Source organism: Amblyomma mixtum, chromosome 2, assembly GCF_055824585.1.
Source record: "Amblyomma mixtum isolate Tamu chromosome 2, ASM5582458v1, whole genome shotgun sequence".
NCBI lineage: Eukaryota > Metazoa > Arthropoda > Arachnida > Ixodida > Ixodidae > Amblyomma > Amblyomma mixtum.
The window spans coordinates 310,690,964-310,712,300 of NC_143013.1; the positions used below are offsets into that span (position 1 = coordinate 310,690,964).

Below are 21,337 nucleotides of genomic sequence, written 5' to 3' on the forward strand. Positions count from 1 at the left end.
ACAAACGTTTATTTCGCAATTCCAGGAAAAACACCAGCAGTGAAACATCAACCCGAGATTTCGAAGCATGGCGAGTGTTTTTATTTTTTACTCACACACTGCCAGTGCTATGTAGAATTCTAAGAGACAGCTGATATGGTAACAGTAAATAAGAGAAAATGGGCAGAATAAGGCATATCAGAATGGTACAAACATATTGCGTTCAAGTCGTTGGGTCAGTAGCTGCGGAGAGGTAGTCTGTGACGTTGAGATACGTTGCAAGTAATGCTGATTTTCTTTTTTTCCGCCCGCGCATCCGTGTATGATAACAAAAATCCCGAAAGCGCTTAGGGCCGCAGCCGGCAACATTCTTTTCGTTCACTTTTTATTGTCAAATAAACTACTACCACCACCAAGGTTCGAAAAACGAAAAGGAAACACTGGCTGCGAAACTTCCACTGGAGACTGCGGGACATAGCTGGCAAGAGCTAATAAGTACTCATTACAATCGCGTCGAGTTTCTCCCTACTGTGGCCTTAGCATAGCATTTCCATCCATTCATTGGAACTGCATTTTGTTGCCACACGAGGCAACGTTCCTGCTTTTGTGATATCGTTTTGTGATATCGGCGAGTGTGTAGTCTCAGCAGCCGTGCTCCGCTGTAAATAAAGTTTTATTTTTATTCTGGTTCTTAGTGCGAACTTTTTTTTGGTAATGAGCAACTAAATATAATGTACATACCTGAATAGAGCTACTCTCGCTCTGCCAGTGACGACGACCCCTTTCCGCGATAGGTCTAACGATTCCGCAGGTTTCGTGTGTGCAATTTCCGCAACCGTCGAACGCGAATTCACGTTTTGGGGAACGCAAATGGCCAACAAATGAAGTTTTCACAACGGTGACCTAATATCGACTATTTTCACAGTGCAGGATGCACATACAATGAAAGGAAAGCTCTGGTCGGACCCAGACTGCCGCGCTCTTGGGCAGCCAGCAGCAGTCACCGGCGTCGCTTGTGGATTAGGAATAAGGACGTTTTATTTCGCCATCGAACGTACTTCAGGATAAAGCGATTCAAAATTGAATATCACGTCGGAGAAAGCAGGGACAATTAGAAGCGTCGGTCCTACGCGATGTCAGCAATCCGGCCACCGAATGTTTCCGAGGCGCGCGATCACATCGGTGGTTTCTACAAAGTTGTCGCGCTGCATAAACAAGCAAAGGAACAACAGGTACACAAATAGGATTAATAAAACAAAAGCGTAGCTCTCGTTTTACCTCACGCGAACAAACATAGCTGTTTGCATACAGCGCTGTAAAAAGGAGTACTGGTGTGCAGTCGCCCTGTGTTATTGGCGGAGCGAAGGGATGGCGACGTCAGTGCGGGCCGTGTTCGTGACTCGAAGGCATTCCAAAATCTCGAATGCCTTCGCGGAGCTCCATTGACTTGATAGTATGTCAGCCAAATGCCATTGAATAGTTCGTGCAGCTGCACAAGGCGACATCCGACTCGAATGACACTCGGTTGGAAGGTATTTGAAACGCCCGTGTAGCAGAGATATTGCTAATCTCAGGCTCGTGATGCTTTCTTAGATAACAGCATGCGATCAGACGCGAAAAGCAATTACATCTGCTATGACATATTTTGCAAGTATTTGCGAAAACAAACTAATTTTCACAATGTGCTGCAGCACCGATCGTCACTACCTGCAACACCCATCGTCACTATCATCATTTCCAAATAGCACCTCTTTTTGCCATGTGACAACGCAATGAAAGTGCCATTCGTTCATGGGGAGTGCGCTTCGTGAAAGTATCACTAAAGTTGCCGTGTGACAGGGGTATAAATCCCCCCACGCACGCGCACAAATACATTCAAACACGGAAAATGGTACGGTTTCAAAAATATCTTTGCCGTGTACGATCATACACGGTAAACCATTTTTGAAAAGTCACTAAATTGCGTTTGAAAACTATCAAAATGTAGCAGTTACAACTCAAACATGATGCCACTTCATTTTCAGAAATTATAACTTTTTATCGTCACGTGTATACAAGTACGCTGGACGAAGTTCCTACGGTAAACTCAGATTTCTGGATTTCCTGCAGCGCATACAGACCCCCCACCCCGGCGGCGCAACGTGTAGGCTCTCAGCCCTGATTTCTCTTCACTGCTGCCGAAAAAAAAAAAATCGACTACACGTCTTTCCGGGTGGACGGTCGCTTTTAGATAATGGGACTCTGTCAGCTAGGGGGATAGGGGAAATGAACAATAACGCCCCTGCACACTGCTTTGTTTTCTTTCTCCACATGGACTCAACAAACGCACTCGCGCAAGGCCTCGCGTATTTGTGTGTGTGTAGCTATTTTCGTCTTGTTATATGTCCGCAGCTGTATCCATGAGCAGGCAGAGAAAAAAAAAAGCTGCTGTGTTGGTACTATCATGTCAGCAGTTCGGATACTCGAGCCAGTACTAACGGCTTACTGTATTGCATTATGCCAAGTTTTCGATTAGCGTACCCTCCTAGCGGCCGCCAGGCGGAGCACGTTTTATGTTAGTGGTCCAACAGCGATACCAGACACTCACAGAGAAAAAGACGACGTACAAGGAGGCTCCTGTGTGTCTCATCTTATTCTGTGTCAGTGTCTGGCAGGGCTGTTGTCCACTCAATCCCTATGTATCAACTCCAAGTAGCCCAATCTGCCGTTCTTCAGAAACGCGTTTGCAGGGTTGCCTGAACGCCCTTGAATGTTTTCTGCGAAAATGCATTTATAATTGTGGGTGCAGGTGGTCTCCAGAGCAGTAACGGGCAGTGCTGGCTTCAATAGGCAGAAATGAAAGGGGTGAGTCATCTGTGGACACGCCTTCCCCGGTGCACTTTACAAGGCTACGCTGGCGAACCTGACCGCGTCTTGTCGCTCGAGTCTGTTGACTGTCAGGACCACGCATGTAACTGCGAGCGCATAAAGGCTACTGGCAATGTACGTTCCCCCCACCCCCCGCAGTTGTTGACGGAGCAAGCGTCGTTCCTGGAAAGAAACGCGCAACGCACCGCTTCACCACGACGGTGAGAGCAAGGGTTGGGTGCCGCGCTAAAGATTTTTATTATAAACCCCACTGCGCCCAGGGCGGGTGCGCCCTGACAAGTTGTACCCACTCCCCGCAGCAGAGGCACACAGGTCTGTCTCCTCTTTCTAGCCTGGCCTTGGCTGCAGAAGAACCTTGGATTGGAACGGCCGCATGTCAATCGCCTTCGCAAAACATCAGCTTCGCAGAACTGTGAAACCCCCTCCCTATTGTAAACAGCGTGACGTCAAAAAGTTGTGGCCCGGTTGGCAGAACTGACAACTTTTGGTTCTGAGCCGGTGTTGTTGGTCCCGAGGGCTCCTTCGCCGCCTTTTTACCCCGATTCGAGACGCCTCGCCGGCCCTCACAGGATAGAAGAGGGGAAACGCTTGCGCTGAATGACTTAGGCCGGGTGGCAGGAGCGCGCTCCGGGCGCCAGTGAATCCGGCCGGTGCCTCATAATAGACCTCTCCCTGATGTAAACAGTGTGACGTCAAAAAGGTGTGCCCCGATGGGCAAAATCGTCGAATTTCGGTTCTGAACCGGTTTTTCAGGTGCCGAGCACTCTCCCACCAGCTTTGTTCCCTGATTCGAAACGCCTGGCAGCCTTCTTCTCCCAGTGTGAGCCTTCTCGGTACGGCGCATGTTTTGCCCTTCGGACCAGAAGCACGTGCGTTGATGACGTGTGTCTTGAAGGAAGCTAGTTTTCTTTGCACGTGTTGGCCTGCCTGCAAATCTGTATGCGCAGTCGCGTTTTTTTTCTTTTCAGGTGAGAAAAATGTAGAGCCTAAGATGTGTGTCCCAGAAAATAGTGAAAACATTTTTTTTTCTGTCAACTTGAAGGAGCGAAAATTGCTAATTGATCACGTGCACTCAGTGGAGCAGATTGTCAATGAAAACTACCTCCATGGGGAAGTGACAGAAAGTGTGTGTCCTAAGTGAATCAACTTGAAATTCGAGGCCAATACAATGGGGTTTTGTTACGTTTTGCGCTAATAATAATAAACACAATCTTTATGCGAACATAAAGTGCCTCTAAACAGATATGCGAAGCTGAAGAGATTACCGCGCACGCGAGAACACTTTATTTGCAGAGCCATCGCTATATGTGCTCATTCATGTGCACGCAAACATTTTGACTTAGAAGTTACATTCAGCCAGAGCAATGCCTACTCCCGTAATATCTTAGAATGTCATGAAATATTGAGGAAAATAGATGTGTGTGTAAATGATGGCAGATTTTTTTCACGTTTCATGACCATGCACACAAAAGCAACCGCTGTGGCAAATGCTATTTCAAGGCCGGAATGCGAAGACAATGCAAGCATGCTGCTGCTGTATGCTTTTTTGTAAACAAGCATGAGGAACCGTCCTGAGCAAGAGGCTGAAGCGTTCGTCAGATCTGGTAAAATGTAGAGTTCCGGACCCTTCCAATTAGGGTTTTTTCATAACCACGCTAATGAAAATCTGGTCGTAAATGTTTATCAGGTAGACGAGCACCATTTTGAAAATATTTATGGTCTTTCTTCTAATTTGTGAATACGGATCGACACTAACGTCATATTATGTTCCCCGCTTTGTAAACCAGGTCAAAAAACAATTCGCGATGTAAAACCTGCTTCCCACATAACCTTGCTGAATTATCCTGAAGTCCTTGATGGTTTTGCTGAGAGGGCTTCGAAATCTGCTGAAAAATAGCTCTTAGACAAAATGTTTTCACCAATGTCATCCACAGACCACCCAGCCAAAGGACTTCATACCGGTTTCCAATAAATTTCACCAGAAGCTCTCGGCCCCTCGTGTTCACGGAACTATCCTGAGTAGTAGTAGTAAGTGGCTTTTATTGTAAATGAAAAAGAAGGTAAAAGGATTCTTGCCAGCGCCGGCATCTGCTATCATGTCTAGAAGCACCTGAGCTGGGGCTGGGGGATGGAAATGGAAAGCGAGATGACAGTGAAGGGGAAAACAAAGGGTAGAGAGAGAGGGAAAACCTTCCCTCCTGCTTGTATTTCCATTACGCGAGGCGATACAGCCAGTGGGAAGGACCGCGAAAGTTGCCGGCGACCTGACACGTGAGGCGCGCACTTCGGGAGAGGGCGACCGCGCTCTCTCTCTCTCACATACACTACGCTCGCCCGCTCCGCAAGCTCCCCTCTCACTCGCATACACCAAGCTGCCCCGCACGCCCGCAGCACAATTTTCTCCATTCTTGACCGGAGCGGAATTCCAGCCACGACTAACAATGAGGGACACCACCGCTTTTGAGCACCCGCGAGCAGATTGGCACTTGCGCTGGCACGTGGCAAGTGCCAGCGGTGCGAGCAGCAAGCCCACCATAGCAGACTTCCATATTTATGCAACTCACCTACTCCTATCTAGACACAACACGCGCAATCGTGCAGCTCCATGCGCAGCAAATGTCGCTGTACTATTGTGGAGCAGCTCTTCCGGAAACCGCCATTTACAAGAGCTAGTTTTGAATCATAATACCCTGTAGCCGAGACTGACAACTGATTGCATTCCTAACGATTTCGGTATCCGTGGTTTGCACACCGCTGAGGGAAAGTACTGGTATTTCATGCAGTGCAAACAATGGCAAGAGATGCTGGCATTGTTTTTGCTGCATTGCGCGCATGCATATCACCAGCTACGCTCCCATATATCTTTCAAGAATGTTATCCGTGCATTCTTTTTTTCTTGCAGTGTGTGATTGACATATAATTTTGGGGGCATGCTTTGCCACTACAATGCTAGTGAAATCGCACTGTCCACACATGCACTTCGCCACTGGTAGAGGCAGAAGCAGAAGGCTTCATTCACTTCCATTGATGTGCATTTTCAAAAGACAAACGCATGTTCCTTATAAAAACAGGACCATTTTATTGCACCATCTGCTAAGCACGTTCAGATGCCTTGCACAACTCCCCCACACATCATGGTGGCAGCCTGCAAGCAAACAAGACCATACCAATGTCATATGTGAGTCTATTTTCAGGAAGTGACAGGAAATGTCAGTGCTCAAAAGTGGGTATTAGCTTGTTCTTTACTGCAGTTACTTTCCATTGACTCAGTGTTTCAGTAACACACAAACACATATGCTTACCTCCCGTCATACAAAAATGTGAGGGCAGTAACGGAAAAGGAAAGAAAATATGTGCATAAACATAGCAAGTGGACTGAAAAGTCCTTACATACATCTAAGTAATTTGCTGCCACTGTAACAATGAGAGCAGATATGTTAGGATAAAAGCCTGCTGAGCACGATAGAAACATATTCTGCTTACGCCATACAGGGTGATACAAAGCTGCTGGAACAATGATACACTGCTTGTTTTGATGTCACCAGCAGTTCACGAAGAAAAAGCTTACCAGCAGAAGGCTGTATCCATTACACACAAGCAGAAAAATGTGAGCTGTGAGGTTGAATATCCCTTGAAAGTGTATATTGATACTGTGCTTCCAAGGAAAGTGAACGCCACAAGCGGGCTAGTAGCAAAAGAAAAGACGCAGCTATAGAACAGAAGAAAGGAGCAGGCATAAGAAGTACAGCATGTCCAACTAAGCTATACTTGGGAAAAAGAAACAACTCAACAGTGCTGTTGCAACGGACATATAAAAGCCCCACATTTTTGAAAATATAAAGCGGAAAGAAATGAAAACACACTGTTTCATGTTTCATATAGCAGGGATCTCAACGGTTACATTTGAAAATCAATTACAAGCATATTTAGAGTGCATTCATCCACAAATGTGCTTCAGCGCCTTTTCAGCTAAGGAAAACACCCAACTCAAGGAGGGCTGTGTAGCTTTCAAGCATTTGTATGAAACAAGTGATAAGTTTATAGCAAAAATACCCTCTATAATGATTTTACCTCACATATACTCACCTACGAGGCCATAACAGGAGGGCGGAAAGAAAAACTATATTGTTGCAAAAGAGCAAACGACTAGGCGCCTTACGAAATGTCACAGTGCCGTGACACTGGTAATCTTGCACACGCGTTCATGAAAAACCGCACTCGATAACACACACTACGAGGTAGCTCACGCACGCGACACAGGTACAGTTGGGACTTCAATGCAGATTCTAATAACAAAATTGCGGTCCAAATGGCTCACCTGCGTTTGGCCCTGACATCAGCCATGCGCGTACGAAGCTTTGTCATCGTCGACCTTTTGCGCTGAAGGTATCGCCGCCGATTCCCCATTTGACACTTTTACACACAAAAAAAACTGGCAAGATAACGTGATAAAAAACGGCGCTGCACATAAATACAAAAGCACAGTAAAAAAAAAACACCAACAAGCAAAACAGCACGATACGCCGATGACAGCCTGCGGAGCAGCCGAAGAAGCGACCGAAAGGCAGGACAGGCTTCAGCGTAGTCAGTCGTCCGTACCGGTACAGAGTACCGCGGCGAGAGTTGCGGGCGTCACACACACAGGGGAGGCGCTGCGCACACGTTTCAGTAAACCCCAATAGTTACTGTCTCGTACGTCTTGCTTCAAAATGTTTGACAGCGCCACTGTCGTTGACCGGCGGAACTCCATTGTTGAGTCAAAACGCCCGCGAGATTCAAATGCAGCAGCCCCGTCGACCAACAAACGGGGCGAGTGCGAGCTAACATGAGTCGTTTATCATACCCAAATTTACATCACTGGTAGTTTAAGACCAGCGACTTCAGTTCCTGTCAAAAAAGCCTGGAATATAACAGTGATCTTTCGCGCTGGATGTATTTTGCGGAGGTTACGGCGCACCAAAAAATAGCGCAATTGAATGGCGCAGTAATACCGTTCTGTTTATCATAGCGAAATTCGGCCTTGAGCAGATCCTTGAATATTTCCTAAATATTTCGCGTGCAAAATTTGTTCCCTATACGACGTTTACTTGCTTCTAAAACTCAGATCAAAAAAGCGCAGTTTCTAGGTTACGACCAACTTTGAACAATGAAAACTAAAAAATTATGACATGTAGCTCAATGAAATTTTCAAGAATTAACAACATGGGTACTATCTACAATCCTGCTAAATATGTTTGTGATTTATGAACTGGACTAGGAGTTATTAATGCGCCATTCTTTTAAATTTCACACTTTTTTATGGCGCCAGTTCTAAATAACCACCCAATATAACTCAATAAATTGCCTGTAAGGTCCTCGAGTCACACTTAATCTAAAAGCTGCAGAAGCAGTTTTCTTTTCGGAGCAGTAGTTTTCGTCAACAGCAAATCCAACGCAGGCAAGTCGAGCAAAAATATCGTTTTATGCCCCTCGCTCTTTTGCTCACTGCTATCATACTAACGTGAATAGCTTTTAGCGACACATACCATCGCAAAGAAGATACAATTATCTTTACAATGCGCTCAATATCATTTCTCTAGCGCAAACGGATGAGCCACACCGCTCACACAAACATGACGAAAAACGGCTGCTGACCGCCGCTAGCGTGGTACCGCCGCCTTAAACGCGACAGAAAGGCTGCACGGAATGTGTTGACGATGTTATGGCCAGCGTGTTTTTAGATGCAAGGCAATATTTGGTATGTTGTGATTAGAATAAACAGTTTGGATTACGCCGCGGGAACAGCTCCCACGTGACCCCATGCCGAGACGGCGCGTGACGTGACGTCACGTGGGAGCTGTTGCCGCGGCGGTCTCGACACGCGCGCCTCGAGACCGGCCGTGGCCGAGGCAACAGCTCCCACGTGACACGCGCCGTCTCGGCGCTGCCCATTGGTCAGTCGCAGAGCGAACACACCGACGCTGCGACTGAATTCCAACCGGACGGAACTTGGTCGCAGGCCGTCTGCGGCTAGACCGACGGACCTCCCCAATCACAGCGTCGCAGGCGAGAATCGCATGCATGTGAAACGGCCCTAAGTCATGGCACAGTTAATTTTTTTTTGTGTGTGTGATGGAACAGAGTAAAACACCGGGACACAGGTTTTTGCGCTGTTCCATCACAAATGCAAATGAGTAACCAACATGCCCAACCTGCTGCCCTGGCTGATTTAAAAGTCGCGGGGGAATGTTAATCGTTCCCTGGAAATGGCTCCCTCTTCTTAACCCGCGTTTGTGGGCTTAAAAAGAACCTGCAACTCCCCTGCAGTCCCTCCTTTAAGAAGTAGTAGTAGTAGTAGTGGTTTGCCAGAGGCAATAACAGTTGACAAAAATAAACTAACGAAATAAAAAAGGTTGCCGGCTGCGGTGAGTGCTATCGAATACCTTTGCCCTGCAGTGGGTGTAGTCAGGCTGATGATGATGATGATGATGACCTCAAACATTGGAGCTGCGCCGGTGTAATTAAAGGCAAAGGGAGAGGAAAGCGAGAAGTACGTAGCGGAGCGACAGAGAAAAAAGGCAGGGGTAGCTTTGCACAACATTCCAAAATGAAAAAAAAATTATATGTTCGCGCCACTCGCGTGCGAGCGCCTAGGTATTGTTGCACGTATTCGCATCCGTGACGGGTAAATTCACTGCATATTCAGGGCCGCGCGCACGTAGCGTCCTCTCGCTAATGAATCGCGCGAGCGGCCCACTGCACAAGCGGGCGGGGTGGAGCGCCAAGCCGCCGCGCTTGAGAAACCCAGTCAGCTTTTAAACGTCGTGCTATCTAAAAATAACTTCTCTTCATTTCTCAAGAAATTTAAATCATAATCAACAACATTTAACTAAGGTTTGACTCTTGAGTGCTGCTCTGGGTAAAGGCGTAGTTTCTTGCCGAACAGACGGGAAACGCTTCGGAATAGTTCCCAGCATGCCGTTTGTGAAGTCTTCTTTAGCTCTTCATAGTTTGCGTACACCACTGGAATATTTTCCAAAACTAGCATCGCTTGCAGCAGTGGTAAAGCCCTTATCGACGGTGAACGAATAATCATCGGAGGCACTTTACCAACCTAGAAAAAATGTGAACTACCACACTACTAATTGTTACATTGGATAAATCACGTACCGCGCACAATGAGTCAGTGAAACAAGCATGAAGCGCAGCATCAGGTGTTGCCGCTTATTATACTGCAGCACTTGCTCACTCAACGCATTCGTACTGCATTTTCACCACATCGACAGAAGTTTCGAAGAGCTGACTGCTATCGAGGCCAATAACATGAGTGTTGAAATGCAGTGATTAATACACGATTTTAATATTTTTAATGCACAGAGTAAGAGCCACATACAAGTATTCGTGAGTGAGCTCTCAGTATGAGCGTCGGGAATTACGCATTTCACTGCTTGAACGAGTGTCCCTGGAAGTTTCATTGCTTTTGTATTGTTAATGCGTACGCAATATCAGTGTCATTATGCATATGTGGTCACTGTACGCGCTTAATAAAAAATGCACCTATCACGCAAAAGAGTCCTTGTAATCTCCTCTATCCACCCCGGGCGCGCTTTCTTGTCGCACTTTATGCAGCAGCCCATGGTATAGCCTCACTCCGATGGGAGCACTTTTGATTAAAGTACGCCTTCATGTGGCACGACTCAACCTCTCAAAGCAAACAACCAAAGCATAGCACGGCCGGTCTCGACGCGCTCGCTCACGAGCGAGCGCGTCGGGACCACATAAAAAACTTGCTTTCGAAATATATTGCGTAGCTAGCAGGGCTAAACCACCCCCAAATTTTTTGACGAAGTTGGCATGCGTACACCGCACTAGCCACGGTCCGGCTTCTTTTCTTTCACCCCAGCAAAGAAGGGAGCGAGTAGGGGAGCGACACAATCAGCGCGCCTTGAATACGCTGTGTGACAAAAGAATAAAGAGAATCTTTGCCGGGGCACCGAAAAGTTGGGTTCACGTGAGGGGAGCGCACACAAAGTGGAGAATGGGGGAATGTGAAGGCATCTCTCCCCCAACCCAGGAAGGAGGAATGTAAGAGGAGAAGGAGGAGCTCAACTTCATGCGGCGCGTGGTGGCAGATTTGTGAACTAAGGGCGCATGAACCAGAATCCTGGCCATGTTAGTCATGACTGGTTAGCAATGACTTACCATGACTAATGACGCATTGGTCATGACTGGTTAGTCATTAAGCAGTCGACTAGTTATGACTGGTTATAACTAGTCATGATTGATTAATTACGAACTAGTCATGTCCAGTTAATGACTGGCAGTCATGACAAACCAGTCATGGCTAGACATGACTAACCAGTCAACTACTAATGGCTGGTTAATGACTAACTTGTCATGACTGCTTAATAACTAACCAGTCATGACAATTAGTAATTGGTCATGGTCAGTCATGATTAATCTGTCATGGCTAACCAGTCATGACTAGCTATGACTGGTTAATTACTAACTAGTCATGACTAACCATTAATGACTATTTGGGTCATGACTTGACACATGACTTACTAGTCATGATTGATTATTGACTAACTAGTCATGTCTGGTTAATGACTAGCTAGTCATGACAAACCAGTCATGACTGGGTTAGTCATGACCAACATTACTAGAACCAAGTTCTAGTAATGTTGGTCATGACTAGCTAGTCATTAGCCAGACATGACTAGTTCGTCATTAAGCAATCATGACTAGTTGGTCATGACTAGCTAGTCATTAACCAACTAGTCATGACTAGTTAGTCAATAACCAATCATGACTAGAAAGTCATGGGTCAAGTCATGACCCAATTAGTCATGATTGGTTAGTCATGACTAGTTAGTCATTGAGCAGTCATGACTTGTTAGTCATTAACCAGTCATGACTGGTTAGTCATGACTAGTCATGACTGGTTTGTCATCGCTGGTTAGTCATGTCTAGCTAGTCATTAACCAGACATGACTAGTTAGTCAATAAGCAATCATGACTAGTAAGTCATGGGTCAAGTCATGACCCAATTAGTCATTAATGGCTAGTCATGACTGGTTAGCCATTAGTCATGGTTAGTCATGACGGATTAATCATGACTAACCATGACCAATTACTAATTGTCATGACTGGTTAGTTATTAAGCAGTCATGACAAGTTAGTCATTAACCAGCCGTTAGTAGTTGACTGGTTAGTCATGAATGGTTTGTCATGACTAGCCAGTCATTAACCGGACATAACTAGTTCGTAATTAATCAATCATGACTAGTTATTCATGGGTCATGACTAATTAGTCTCGACCCAATTTGTCATGGCTAGCCAAACCAAGTCGCCCCATAGCCGCCTCGTGTGTGCCAAAGGCCGTGCGGCCAAAGTTGCGTGGAAAGGCTTTCGCCTCGCGCACTTTAGATCGTCAAAGTGGCCCCTGAATTTTGTTTTAGTATTTTGTGACATCGGGCCTCTTCATGCTGACCTGCTTTGCACCGGGATGCAATAGCGGGTATCCCAACGATGACTCCACGGACAGTCATTTCAGCGTTTTTGCAACTTTTTCACAATATTAACAGCCTAATTTCGCATCACACAAACGTTTTCTGCAAGATAACACGCAGCTTCGAAGCAAAAGCTGCCGTAATAGAAGTATTATTTTACTGCAGCCATGTAGAGCGCGAATGCAGCTCGCCAAAACCTCATATGAGCCGGCCGCTCCACGCTTCCGCGCTGCGTGTAGCAGACGACGCGCCCGGCAGGGAGCAAGACTCAACTGCAGCGCCGTTAGTTCTCGTGACCGCCGCTTGGGACACTCTCCTCCGCTGGGCGGTATGGGGAGCTGCGAAACTGAGTAGGTTCTAGTAACGTTGGATCTGACACCATGACACAATATGGCATCAAAGTTGCACTCAGCCATTTCAAAATGGAAGAGAGAGCATGTGGTACCCAAGACAAGTCGTAAAACAGCAGGCACAATGAAGAGAAGTATATTTTTGCCAGCAAGCATGCATAACGGCAAGCCTGACTCTGAATAGCCCTACACCAACACCTGTAATACAAAGTAGAGATAATTGATGGTTTCTTAGTGTAACAAAATGCATGATGAGGTAACAGAAATGTAGCCGAGGGAATCGAAGAGTTGGATGGGAATGTCACGGCTGGTGTAGGAAAGCGTTCCTTGGCGATATGATGTCCAGAGTGATGTGTGCCAACCGGTGGGGGGAGCAAATGCCTTTTTTTTCACAACACGGCAGTGCCACTACCAGCAAAAACCCAGTTCACGCCCGCTACCTCTGGCCTTTGCTGTGCCTGTATGAAGCCAATTCACTTCAATTTATTATCGAGTGCCCGGGACTTTTTCCGAGTAATTAACTAACTAAATTAACTACAAAAGAGAGACACTTTAAAACAAAATACTACATGCTTAGTGCATTTTGAATGGATCTCGTCAATCGGAAATCATCAATCGATAGAATATGGACTTATTCAAAACAAGGTACTCTAAGTAAAGCAAATTAGTAATGGAGCAAAGTATAAGTAATCACAGACACGAAAGTGTGAGCAATTCCAATGAAATAAGAAAACTTGTCTGTGCATTCAAGCACGCGTTGCTTTCACATGCCCTTATTTTTTTTTGGTGGTGGGAGCTGATGGTTTCTGTAAAGTGAAGCTTGATGACACAGTGCTCATATCGAATCTTATTAAGGCGGCGGTACCACGCTAGCGGCGGTCAGCAGCCGTTTTTCGTCATGTTTGTGTGAGCGGTGTGGCTCATCCGTTTGCGCTAGAGAAATGATATTGAGCGCATTGTAAAGATAATTGTATCTTCTTTGCGATGGTATGTGTCGCTAAAAGCTATTCACGTTAGTATGATAGCAGTGAGCAAAAGAGCGAGGGGCATAAAACGATATTTTTGCTCGACTTGCCTGCGTTGGATTTGCTGTTGACGAAAACTACTGCTCCGAAAAGAAAACTGCTTCTGCAGCTTTTAGATTAAGTGTGACTCGAGGACCTTACAGGCAATTTATTGAGTTATATTGGGTGGTTATTTAGAACTGGCGCCATAAAAAAGTGTGAAATTTAAAAGAATGGCGCATTAATAACTCCTAGTCCAGTTCATAAATCACAAACATATTTAGCAGGATTGTAGATAGTACCCATGTTGTTAATTCTTGAAAATTTCATTGAGCTACATGTCATAATTTTTTAGTTTTCATTGTTCAAAGTTGGTCGTAACCTAGAAACTGCGCTTTTTTGATCTGAGTTTTAGAAGCAAGTAAACGTCGTATAGGGAACAAATTTTGCACGCGAAATATTTAGGAAATATTCAAGGATCTGCTCAAGGCCGAATTTCGCTATGATAAACAGAACGGTATTACTGCGCCATTCAATTGCGCTATTTTTTGGTGCGCCGTAACCTCCGCAAAATACATCCAGCGCGAAAGATCACTGTTATATTCCAGGCTTTTTTGACAGGAACTGAAGTCGCTGGTCTTAAACTACCAGTGATGTAAATTTGGGTATGATAAACGACTCATGTTAGCTCGCACTCGCCCCGTTTGTTGGTCGACGGGGCTGCTGCATTTGAATCTCGCGGGCGTTTTGACTCAACAATGGAGTTCCGCCGGTCAACGACAGTGGCGCTGTCAAACATTTTGAAGCAAGACGTACGAGACAGTAACTATTGGGGTTTACTGAAACGTGTGCGCAGCGCCTCCCCTGTGTGTGTGACGCCCGCAACTCTCGCCGCGGTACTCTGTACCGGTACGGACGACTGACTACGCTGAAGCCTGTCCTGCCTTTCGGTCGCTTCTTCGGCTGCTCCGCAGGCTGTCATCGGCGTATCGTGCTGTTTTGCTTGTTGGTGTTTTTTTTTTACTGTGCTTTTGTATTTATGTGCAGCGCCGTTTTTTATCACGTTATCTTGCCAGTTTTTTTTGTGTGTAAAAGTGTCAAATGGGGAATCGGCGGCGATACCTTCAGCGCAAAAGGTCGACGATGACAAAGCTTCGTACGCGCATGGCTGATGTCAGGGCCAAACGCAGGTGAGCCATTTGGACCGCAATTTTGTTATTAGAATCTGCATTGAAGTCCCAACTGTACCTGTGTCGCGTGCGTGAGCTACCTCGTAGTGTGTGTTATCGAGTGCGGTTTTTCATGAACGCGTGTGCAAGATTACCAGTGTCACGGCACTGTGACATTTCGTAAGGCGCCTAGTCGTTTGCTCTTTTGCAACAATATAGTTTTTCTTTCCGCCCTCCTGTTATGGCCTCGTAGGTGAGTATATGTGAGGTAAAATCATTATAGAGGGTATTTTTGCTATAAACTTATCACTTGTTTCATACAAATGCTTGAAAGCTACACAGCCCTCCTTGAGTTGGGTGTTTTCCTTAGCTGAAAAGGCGCTGAAGCACATTTGTGGATGAATGCACTCTAAATATGCTTGTAATTGATTTTCAAATGTAACCGTTGAGATCCCTGCTATATGAAACATGAAACAGTGTGTTTTCATTTCTTTCCGCTTTATATTTTCAAAAATGTGGGGCTTTTATATGTCCGTTGCAACAGCACTGTTGAGTTGTTTCTTTTTCCCAAGTATAGCTTAGTTGGACATGCTGTACTTCTTATGCCTGCTCCTTTCTTCTGTTCTATAGCTGCGTCTTTTCTTTTGCTACTAGCCCGCTTGTGGCGTTCACTTTCCTTGGAAGCACAGTATCAATTGTGGGGATACACATGAATCCCCTGCCCCATTGTAACGGCCGCGCGTAATTATCACGCGATGCTATGCGCGCGCCGTTCGGGAGGTTTTGCGAGGGACGGCACTCTCGCCACCCGCGCTTCCTTTCGCTCCCCGCCGCGGAGACTTTCCCTCTTTCCCCTCTTACAACGGAGAGACCTCCTCTCCACAGCACGGGAGGAGACGCGATTCTCCCGAGGCTCGCTCGTCTTCTGGCGGGAGCCGTGCACACGCACGGATCGGAGATCTGCCACGGAGACCGCTGCCCTTATCGCCCGGCCACCGTGTGTGACTTGACCGCCGCGGGCCGTGAGCGAGGAACCACGCGAGGTGAGCGGAACCTACTTCCCCCACATTTTTGCGTGCGTTCTGCCCTTTGTGTTTTCCACCCCCGTACGCGAGCGGAACATCCTCGCTCGTTACGGCGGTTGTATTGTTGCTGCTGCATTGTATTGCTCGAGAGCAATAAACGCTCCTCCGAGTAGCATACTCGTGTTTGTCCCCTCTGGCCCGAACCCGCCGTGGTTGCGACTCACCGCACCGCGGGTTGGGGGTCACAGCTCTGACTGCTAGGGCTGGCACGCTGGTGCTAGAAAGCGACAACTGCTTCTAGCCCTTTGAGCGTTACTACAAGAATAAGACCCCATATTCTTGGCGCCCAACGTGGGGCCAGAGGTGTGACAAACCGAGTGTCTGTGCGAGCGACTGCCGACGCACATACTAGCCATGGCGGCGAGCGGGATTGACATCCAGTCCCTGCTGTGGTTGTCCAATACGGCTTCTCAGCAGCAACATCCTGGTCACGGCACTCACTTGGCTGAGACGCCTAGGCGAGCCGTCCGGACGCCTAGCGCAATGGGCGCTACTCCTCCAGCGTTACGACTTTACCGTGCGCTACAGGAGGGGCAAGAACAACGTGGTGGCGGACGCACTTTCGCGCGCGCCCGTTGACGGCTTGGGAAGTAACAACACTGCCCAATCCGCCGCGCCCGACAGCCAGAGCAGCGCGACTGCCGCGCAGCTCACACAACGCCCCGAGGGAAGGGACACCCCGCCTTCCCAGGGCGAAAGCGTAAACCACTTTGAAGGCATCAGTTCAGTGGTGAGCGTTTTCAGCAGAAGGGAGCTGTTGGAGGCACAGCGGGAGGATCCATTTTGTCGAAAAGTGTTCGACGGGCTCAGGGAGCCGGGCGGCGCGGCCGCGGCGCACATGGAGGCAACTGGTATTGTTGTCCGTGCGGGGCGCTCGAACACAGCTGGTAATGCTGTGAGCGCGATGGATTCCTATCTGCTCGACTCCGATGGCATCCTGCTGAGATATATCCCCTCCGAGAAGGATACACACGAGTCCTTCAAGGTGGTGATTCCACGCACGCTGAGAGGAGCACTTTTACGCTACTTTCATGACACGTGCATCGCTGGGCATGCGAGTGGCCCTAAGACTTACCTCAAGTTGTGCCGCCTCGCTACCTGGCCTGGCATGAAGCGGGATGCGATACGCTACGCCCGCTCGTGCGACGTGTGCCAAAGGGTCAAGCCACGTGGTGGACGCCCACCTGGGCTCATGCAGCCGATCAATAGCCAGGGTCCTTGGCAAATTGCGGCTTGTGACGTCATGGGACCTTACCCCAGGACTCCGAGTGGAAACCAATATCTGCTCGTTGTCACAGACCATTTCAGCAAATGGGTGGAACTGTTCCCACTTCGAAAGCTGACGGCACGCGTAATCATGGGGAAGCTGATCGAGGTGTTCACACGATTCGGCTACCCCGGGCAGTTGATAACGGACAATGCATCGTACTTCACTGCCAAACTTTTCGTGGACTCCTGTGCGGCCCTTGGCATTAAGCACAGGAGAACAACCACGTACCACGCCCAGGCGAATCCCACGGAACGCGTGAACCGCAACATCAAGCACATGCTCGTTGCATTTGCGGAGACGCACATCGACTGGGACACCTGTCTCCCCGAGATTGGGTTTGCTCTCAGGTCGACCGTGAACCGCTCGACTGGGTACACACCTGCCGCTCTCAACCTTGGCAGGGAGCTGCCGAACCCGTTAGAACTTACTCTACAGGTTCGCAGCAACACCCCGATTGCGTGGTCGGCACGCGCTGACTATGCGACCGGGCTGCGCGCGAGGATGACGGAGGCTTTGGACAAAGCACGCCGGAATCTGAGCACTGCTCGGGCCCAGCAGAAAGCGCAGTATGACCGCTCTCACCGGGAAGTTCACTACAAACCGGGTGACCTGGTGTTGAGGCGCAGTCACGTTCTGAGCGATGCCAGTAAGCGGTTTTCTGCTTCTCTGGCGCCGAAATGGACGGGACCATATGTAGTTCGGGAGAAACTTTCCTCTCTCGTCTACAGGCTGGCGGACTTGACGCTAAGACCGACCGGTGGGCCAGTGCATGTCTGTGATCTCAAACCCTACTTTGACAGAGGGAACGAGTGGCCTGTGGAGAACACCCTCCCCCGCCAGCAGGCAGCCGCACCGAGACGCAAGGCTCGACAACAGAGCCCGGCGCCTCGTTACAACTTGCGCCCACGGCAGAAACAACTCTGACCAACGCGCAGGGAGTAATTTCTCCTGCTTAATATGGACGGAACACCCCTTCCATATTTCGCACCACGGCTTCCGGAGCAAGCACACGCTTTCTCGTCGGAAAAGACCGAGAGGGGTTAGACTAGCTCAAAAAAAAAAAAAAAGAGAGTGTAAATTGGTAATGTAACTAGAAAGAAAAGACAGCCTTGCAGCCGCAGGCCAGCCTTCACAGCGTGCCCGGAGGAGAGCCAGCGGACGCCGCAACGACCGTTGCAGCTTCGAACACAGAGAGCCAGGCAGTTTGGAAGGCGGCCGCATTCCGGAGCCAAGAGCCCGCTGTCGCCACCAAGTTGCGCAGAAGAAGAACAGCTTCCGGTCGGCCGCGGGACGAGCGAGCGGGAATTCGGGGAAACCGGGGCCTGTGCCTACCATGGCGAAAACTGCAGCAGAGAGGCCGCCTTGGAGTCCCCCTGTCCCCGCGGCAGCGGCTTCGCCCGCAAGAAAAGCTTGGTGCCCCGCTGGGCCCGCCTCGCAAGTCCTCTGTGGCAGAGGGAAAATGGGTCGGCGCGCCTTTGTCACCCCCCAAAGAGAGGAAAAGAGGGCGAGCCAAGAGCAAGCGGTTCATCCAGCTGAGTGGGGGCCTGCTGTACGCTGTGCGACGGGACGACACGGTGCGTAATTGCCCTGAGCCTGCCTGCCGCCCGCGCGTCCCGGCAAAGCTGCCCTGGCCGACTCACGGGACCTGCGGTCATCGACCCCCTTCAACCCTGGGCTCCACGGTCGTCCATGGCGTTCGTCTACACTGCCTTCCTGCCCTGGCGTCCACGGCCTTCGACGACGGCACTGCTGGCTGTGAGCTGAATCTTTTCTTAATTGGTTTTAAAGTTAAACGGCGTTCCGCCGGCCCCACTCGGTACACCCTTCGTGTGAACGCGGCCACTTCTCGGCCGTAGGGCAGTTTTAAGGAGGGGGGGATGTGGGGATACACATGAATCCCCTGCCCCATTGTAACGGCCGCGCGTAATTATCACGCGATGCTATGCGCGCGCCGTTCGGGAGGTTTTGCGAGGGACGGCACTCTCGCCACCCGCGCTTCCTTTCGCTCCCCGCCGCGGAGACTTTCCCTCTTTCCCCTCTTACAACGGAGAGACCTCCTCTCCACAGCACGGGAGGAGACGCGATTCTCCCGAGGCTCGCTCGTCTTCTGGCGGGAGCCGTGCACACGCACGGATCGGAGATCTGCCACGGAGACCGCTGCCCTTATCGCCCGGCCACCGTGTGTGACTTGACCGCCGCGGGCCGTGAGCGAGGAACCACGCGAGGTGAGCGGAACCTACTTCCCCCACATTTTTGCGTGCGTTCTGCCCTTTGTGTTTTCCACCCCCGTACGCGAGCGGAACATCCTCGCTCGTTACGGCGGTTGTATTGTTGCTGCTGCATTGTATTGCTCGAGAGCAATAAACGCTCCTCCGAGTAGCATACTCGTGTTTGTCCCCTCTGGCCCGAACCCGCCGTGGTTGCGACTCACCGCACCGCGGGTTGGGGGTCACAGCTCTGACTGCTAGGGCTGGCACGCTGGTGCTAGAAAGCGACAACTGCTTCTAGCCCTTTGAGCGTTACTACAAGAATAAGACCCCATACAATATACACTTTCAAGGGATATTCAACCTCACAGCTCACATTTTTCTGCTTGTGTGTAATGGATACAGCCTTCTGCTGGTAAGCTTTTTCTTCGTGAACTGCTGGTGACATCAAAACAAGCAGTGTATCATTGTTCCAGCAGCTTTGTATCACCCTGTATGGCGTAAGCAGAATATGTTTCTATCGTGCTCAGCAGGCTTTTATCCTAACATATCTGCTCTCATTGTTACAGTGGCAGCAAATTACTTAGATGTATGTAAGGACTTTTCAGTCCACTTGCTATGTTTATGCACATATTTTCTTTCCTTTTCCGTTACTGCCCTCACATTTTTGTATGACGGGAGGTAAGCATATGTGTTTGTGTGTTACTGAAACACTGAGTCAATGGAAAGTAACTGCAGTAAAGAACAAGCTAATACCCACTTTTGAGCACTGACATTTCCTGTCACTTCCTGAAAATAGACTCACATATGACATTGGTATGGTCTTGTTTGCTTGCAGGCTGCCACCATGATGTGTGGGGGAGTTGTGCAAGGCATCTGAACGTGCTTAGCAGATGGTGCAATAAAATGGTCCTGTTTTTATAAGGAACATGCGTTTGTCTTTTGAAAATGCACATCAATGGAAGTGAATGAAGCCTTCTGCTTCTGCCTCTACCAGTGGCGAAGTGCATGTGTGGACAGTGCGATTTCACTAGCATTGTAGTGGCAAAGCATGCCCCCAAAATTATATGTCAATCACACACTGCAAGAAAAAAAGAATGCACGGATAACATTCTTGAAAGATATATGGGAGCGTAGCTGGTGATATGCATGCGCGCAATGCAGCAAAAACAATGCCAGCATCTCTTGCCATTGTTTGCACTGCATGAAATACCAGTACTTTCCCTCAGCGGTGTGCAAACCACGGATACCGAAATCGTTAGGAATGCAATCAGTTGTCAGTCTCGGCTACAGGGTATTATGATTCAAAACTAGCTCTTGTAAATGGCGGTTTCCGGAAGAGCTGCTCCACAATAGTACAGCGACATTTGCTGCGCATGGAGCTGCACGATTGCGCGTGTTGTGTCTAGATAGGAGTAGGTGAGTTGCATAAATATGGAAGTCTGCTATGGTGGGCTTGCTGCTCGCACCGCTGGCACTTGCCACGTGCCAGCGCAAGTGCCAATCTGCTCGCGGGTGCTCAAAAGCGGTGGTGTCCCTCATTGTTAGTCGTGGCTGGAATTCCGCTCCGGTCAAGAATGGAGAAAATTGTGCTGCGGGCGTGCGGGGCAGCTTGGTGTATGCGAGTGAGAGGGGAGCTTGCGGAGCGGGCGAGCGTAGTGTATGTGAGAGAGAGAGAGCGCGGTCGCCCTCTCCCGAAGTGCGCGCCTCACGTGTCAGGTCGCCGGCAACTTTCGCGGTCCTTCCCACTGGCTGTATCGCCTCGCGTAATGGAAATACAAGCAGGAGGGAAGGTTTTCCCTCTCTCTCTACCCTTTGTTTTCCCCTTCACTGTCATCTCGCTTTCCATTTCCATCCCCCAGCCCCAGCTCAGGTGCTTCTAGACATGATAGCAGATGCCGGCGCTGGCAAGAA

General features: G+C 48.8%; 2 long non-coding RNA genes across 2 annotated transcripts; one reads left to right on the plus strand and one right to left on the minus strand.

Moving 5' to 3' along the window:
• Positions 1 to 5,902: 5,902 nt before the first annotated feature.
• On the minus strand, positions 5,903 to 8,499 carry LOC149364956 (uncharacterized). Its single transcript, XR_016289240.1, has 2 exons — positions 7,166 to 8,499; positions 5,903 to 5,992 (listed from the first exon to the last, which is right to left on the minus strand). It is a non-coding gene; the product is annotated as an uncharacterized LOC149364956 (long non-coding RNA).
• Positions 8,500 to 13,548: 5,049 nt separating this feature from the next.
• LOC149364957 (uncharacterized) lies at positions 13,549 to 20,351 on the plus strand. The gene is made up of 2 exons (XR_016289239.1): positions 13,549 to 14,882; positions 20,262 to 20,351. It is a non-coding gene; the product is annotated as an uncharacterized LOC149364957 (long non-coding RNA).
• Positions 20,352 to 21,337: the final 986 nt, after the last annotated feature.